This window comes from Mya arenaria, chromosome 10, assembly GCF_026914265.1.
Source record: "Mya arenaria isolate MELC-2E11 chromosome 10, ASM2691426v1".
In the NCBI taxonomy this organism is placed as follows: domain Eukaryota; kingdom Metazoa; phylum Mollusca; class Bivalvia; order Myida; family Myidae; genus Mya; species Mya arenaria.
In genome coordinates this window covers 18869442-18875444 of record NC_069131.1, presented here as the reverse complement: position 1 = coordinate 18875444, position 6003 = coordinate 18869442, and positions in this window count along the sequence as shown.

Sequence of the window (6003 nt, the reverse complement as noted above, 5' to 3'; positions counted from 1 at the left end):
AGAGCGGTTAAACTAGCATTGTGTAGTTCAACTGGAGAGCGGTTAAACTAGCATTATGTAGTTCAACTGGATGGCGGCTAAACTAGCATTGTGTAGTTCAACTGCAGAGCGGTTAAACTAGCATTGTGTAGTTCAACTGGAGGGCGGTTAAACTAGCATTGTGTAGTTCAACTTGAGAGCGGTTAAACTAGCATTGTGTAGTTCAACTGGAGAGCGGTTAACTAGCATTGTGTAGTTCAACTGGAGAGAGATTAAACTAGCATTGTGTAGTTCAACTGGAGAGCGGTCAAACTAGCATTGTGTAGTTCAACTGGAGAGCGGTTAAGCTAGCATTGTGTAGTTCAACTGAAGGGGGGTTGAACTAGCATTGTGTAGTTCAACTGGAGGGCGGTTAAACTAGCATTGTGTAGTTCAAATGGAGGGCGGTTAAACTAGCATTGGGTAGTTGAACTGGAGAACTGTTAAACTAGCATTGTGTAGTTCAACTGGAGAGCGGTTAAACTAGCATTGTGTAGTTCAACTGGAGAGCGGTTAAACTAGCATTGTGTAGTTCAACTGGAGAGCGGTTAAACTAACATTGTGTAGTTCAACTGGAGAGCGGTTAAACTAGCATTGTGTAGTTCAACTGGAGAGCGGTTAAACTAGCATTGTGTAGTTCAACTGGAGGGCGGTTAAACTAGCATTTTGTAGTTCAACTGGTGAGCGGTTAAACTAGCATTGTGTAGTTCAACTGGAGGGCGGTTAAACTAGCATTGTGTAGTTAAACTGCAAAGCGGTTCCACTTCAGTGTTGTTCGAATGACAATGCGCTTCAACTGGCATTGCGGTTGAAGTGTTATTGCAACGGTTCTCTTAGCAGCGCGATTCTGCCTTCCGTTTTGAGACATATAATTCTAAACAAAAATCTCAATGCACTTAAACTTGCAAGGGAGTGTTTCATGTGCATGCAATGTTAACAACTTAAGTTTAGCTTCGTGATATTACTCTTAAACGGGAAAAAATGGCCTTAAACTCTTTACAATATCTCAGAAGTGCTAAAGTATTGGAAACCAATCATGAAACAGTAATCGTTTCATTGCTTGACAAATCACTGTCTGATGGATCGAAAACGAATTTCATTTAAATCATACTGTTTTCCAGAATGCATACGGTTTAAAGCTGTAAAGCCTTTAAACGCATTAATATCCATATAAGATTTTTATAACATATCAAATGAGTCTAAGACATTTATAGGCCATAAAATTACATGGGTGTGCATCATGTTTATGCAATTTAAACATTTCAACTTGAACTGTTCAACAAGCAGAAGAACAGCTCAACCACTCGCTTACGAATACAAATCAAACGAAATCCCAAGATATTTGCCAAGGCAAAATCCGAATGCATACAATACATCATGGTTGGTATTTAATAATATTTCACTGCGGCTTGGAACACCAAGTTCAACTGCGTTCAAAGAGAATAACAACTCAATTGTATCATGATAAGTCATCAAATTATTTCTTTTCATATGAGAACATCTTCTGAACATATCAACCAATCCTGCAAATATAAACATATTGCATACACTTCATAAATAAGTCCAGTATAAAAGAAAAACAAACTTTGCCTTTTCAACGCCAATTCCATTCTTCTTTCAAAATTTGATATCGAAATCATTGAATGAGATTTATTACAATATAAAACAATTTTATCGAAAGGAAAATAAATATATATGTTTTTACAGAATATGCGAAACGACAAAAAATATTGCTTCGTCGAATAAGTCATATTTAATAAGCACCGATAATGAAGCGACCCCTTCATGCGCAATATTTAAACGATTTTTGTCTTTGTCAAAGACTACGTGGCAGGAACTTGCAAACTACATTAATTAATTTTAATAATAATAAAAAAAATCACATACATTTATCGTAGCGCCGAAGTGTCATTAGCTGTGTTTGCTATAACACATGGTATATGCCGACACAAATGTTTCGAAGCGGGGCAGAAATTTGTATTTGATAGTATATATATATATATAAATCTTAAATGCCATTATCAAATATGTTTTTGGTAAACCCAAAGAAAATACTGGTTTTATCACTCAAACAAAGAGATGACAACCGACTCACCGGTGTCGAAACATCGGATGAATTTCAGACCATCGTACCATAGTTTTGGGCTGCTAAATTGGTAAAAATGCTAAAAAAGCACTATTTGTAGGAGGTTTTTAGCTTAGCTAGCGTAGTAAAGTGCGACATCCGATATCTTGGCCTTGGTTTCAACGAAATAGAACACTAACTAGTTCAAGAGTATCAGCATTTCACATTTCAATGTATGAAGTAAGACTCTTTTTAACCGTTCAGCTCATAAATGAAAATTAGTTGAAATTTAACTCTGCAAATGTGATTGTTAATTATACATCGGAAAAGGAAGCAGAACTGAATTTAATGTTTTAAGAATCTTCTCACTTACAAGCTTAATAATTTTCCATTTTTTTTTTAATTTCTATTTTGAATATTCATAAATAATGACCTAACGCGTTCATTTTGGTAACGATAAATGATCTATTGTCTATCTGTTATGTTTTAAATGTTATTGTCTAGAAAATCAAACCCAATAATTCCGATGTTATTTATGATTGTATTAAACTGAAACTAGAAAGCAGCAAGGACAGGCCGAACAGCTTTTAACTTGATGTGATGATAAAAGGCTTCAACGATCAACGTACAGTCATACATTGTATTATATACAAACACAAATTATACAATGCCACAAATAGACCTCACACGCATACAATATATATATATATATATATATATATATATATATATATATATATATATATATATATATATATATATATATATATATATATATATATATATATATATATATACTGATCGATATTGACAAATTTGCCTTTACTGATATATTTTACACAAAAAGTAATTAAGATCACCTTCTCTTTGAATGTTTCTTGTTTTAGTACGATAACTGGATCTTTACAAACCATCTCGAAACTGTAACGATTTGTTGTATATTGTTTTAAGATCGATTTAAGTGTTAGAACATGCCAGGCCGAATTGTCTAGAAGATAACGAGACTTTCGTGGCCCTGCCTCCGCAAGTAATCCTAGTTTACCTAGAGGTGCATTTTGTCAAAGTGTCGAGGGTCAATAAAATTACATCTATATGCACGATCTTAATCATAGTAACGAACGGGTTCATCTTGGACATCTTTATTAACAATATTTCTAAATAAGTAAATGCGTTGGTGAAATGTGGAACACCAATTAAGATGAAAATCGGATGGTAAATGGTCTGACACAAGAAGCTTCAAGGGTTTGGTACTTACAATTTAATGCCATAGTGTGATTACACCTGAGATCCCTTCTAGATAAGGAGACAAATAGCAATATTACATCTCGCCTACAGCAATTGAACTCGGACAGACACGCCCAGAGAGCTACTTTACAATAAAACTCTAAGCATATCCCTTTTTTGTGCGGGCATTTTGGCAAAATAATATTTTTATCACACGAGACTGATATTTTAGAAATTCTTTAGGATTTTTATATGAACTGATGAGAAAGCCAAAATCATTCAGAAGCAAAGCTTAAAATAATTTCATTATACCGCCGAAACGCAGGCAGTAAAGTTGCTAATCAGAGGACATAACTATTTACTAGGAACCTTTTGTATGCAGTAGGAATATTAACAATGACGACATAACACCGTGCATTTCATGAACTATTTTATTTTGCACGTGACTACTGCAGCATTACCTATTGCTGACATTTGCCCCAGCATGAATCGATAAGTTAAAATAAACAAGCGCGGCAACACAAGTTTTACGACTTCCACAGTGAGTACTATTTAACCAAAACGTGTATACAGTTTTATACTGGTTATGGCATTGTATTTGCGACCGGATAGTCTGCATTTAATAATAAGCAGGAAATGGTAATGTTGTACATTGGGGTTGCACTGCTACAGCCTCACAATTCAGTATTGAAGTGTAAACAAATCAAGTAAAAACAATTTACGAAAACCGTTCGTACAAACAATAAAACTCTGTTCACGGTATAAAATAATGCGGATTTTTGTCGACACAATAATGTACTAAAATCGGTTAAGGGAATGGCAAGCAGTTTACTGGAAACTGTTTTCTTGCCAATTACCTCTGGAAATATGTCTGCTTCATCCATTAACTTAATGACAGTTCCTGTGCAGTACGATATAACACATATATCAAATTATACAGACAATTGACAGAGTTTTTGCAATATTAATCAGATAATTAAAGAAGGGCGAGCCTTTAAATGGTGCGGAAGTTACCAATGAATCTCGATATTCTGCCGCAGTATTTCCAAAGTAATGGTAGTAAAGTAGTAGTAGTAGCAGTAGTAGTAGCAGTAGTAGTAGTTGTAGTAGTAGTAGTAGTAGTAGTAGTAGTAGTAGTAGTAGTAGTAGTAGTAGTAGTAGTAGTAGTAGTAGTAGTAGTAGTAGTAGTAGTAGTAGTAGTAGTAGTATAGTAGTATAGTAGTAGTAGTAGTAGTAGTAGTAGTAGTAGTAGTAGTAGTAGTAGTAGTAGTAGTAGTAGTAGTAGTAGTAGTAGTAGTAGTAGTAGTAGTAGTAGTAGTAGTAGTAGTAGTAGTAGTAGTAGTAGTAGTTGTTGTTGTTGTTGTTGTCGCACCTACAGCCTTTCAATGCTTTAAGCTGATTCATATTCGCTTGTTATCCTTTTTAAATAGAAAGGAAAGATGATAATGAAAAAGGCATACATTTTGTACATATGCATTGTTTTCATTTGCACTCTTATTGCGATAAAGAATTGAAATATCACGATAGCTTTTTAACAACAGTACCCTTCTCTTAAAATAATTGATCCACATTTCTGTACGTAAAGCAGTTTGAACTCGCGGTTGCTGCATTTAAAACGCCCCAAGTGGCACTAATGAATGAACATCTTATCCTCTCTTAAAGGTATTAGACACCAAATTTTCCAGGCCGATAATACATCGTTTTACATGATTAAAGGAATAAACGTAACAATCATGCCACTGTCTGAGCTGGCCTTCTCCGTTTGAAAAGAGTGCATAATGGTTTCCCAGTTTAAACAGCGCGATATTTTCAGAACAACTTGAAAAGCAAGTGCTGGTTACACACACCTAACTGTCAAAAGCGTTATAGCAACTCGCTGTCGTTTTCAGCAGAGTTCTAACTTTCCTATCGATCAATTTCATCACCGATGTTGATATGTCGGGCTGTGTGTGTAAGTTATTTTGTAGCAGTAAAATCTTTTATTGCAATGTCCGTTCTTCCGGTAAGCTATGAAGTGTGGATATTTAGCATGGGAAAATCACATGATTTATACAGATAATAATACCGACGCTATATTTAAACTTGCTGGGAATTAAGAAGTAGATAAGTACAGTAAATTTCGAATTAGAAAAATGCACAATAACTCGAAAACTGCATGCGTCGTAAGTGATGGTATACATAAGTAAGTAAGGCTCAAATGCGATGTACACAACGACATCTATTTTATGTCAGTTTTTGATTATTTTATTTTTTCTTGCAATTTTGTTATCTCGTGTACAGTCCATTTAAAACATTAAATGTTTTTTTCTTACCCGACATTTCCCAACGGGAGATATTTGGATATTCCTCATCAGCCCAAATGACTGATACTTTCCTACTCGCCTAGAAACACTTAGAAATAACATGAAGCTTAACAGTACAACATAATTAGAATGCCATTAACATGTTCATGTCGAATATCTGTGGTGCATCCCATTGAATACAACGTCATTGTATACTAGTCGAATATATTGATTAGAATACTTTGTAAAATGACGAATCTATTGTTGTGATTTAGGGAGTAACATTTATCATCTTCTTTACAAATTCAAAGTAAGAATAATAAGCATAATCATAAATAATAAATGATGATCGATTTAACACATCTTAAACATATCTAAGAAGCTTCAAGGTTTACTTCATCGTTTGTCCCTATA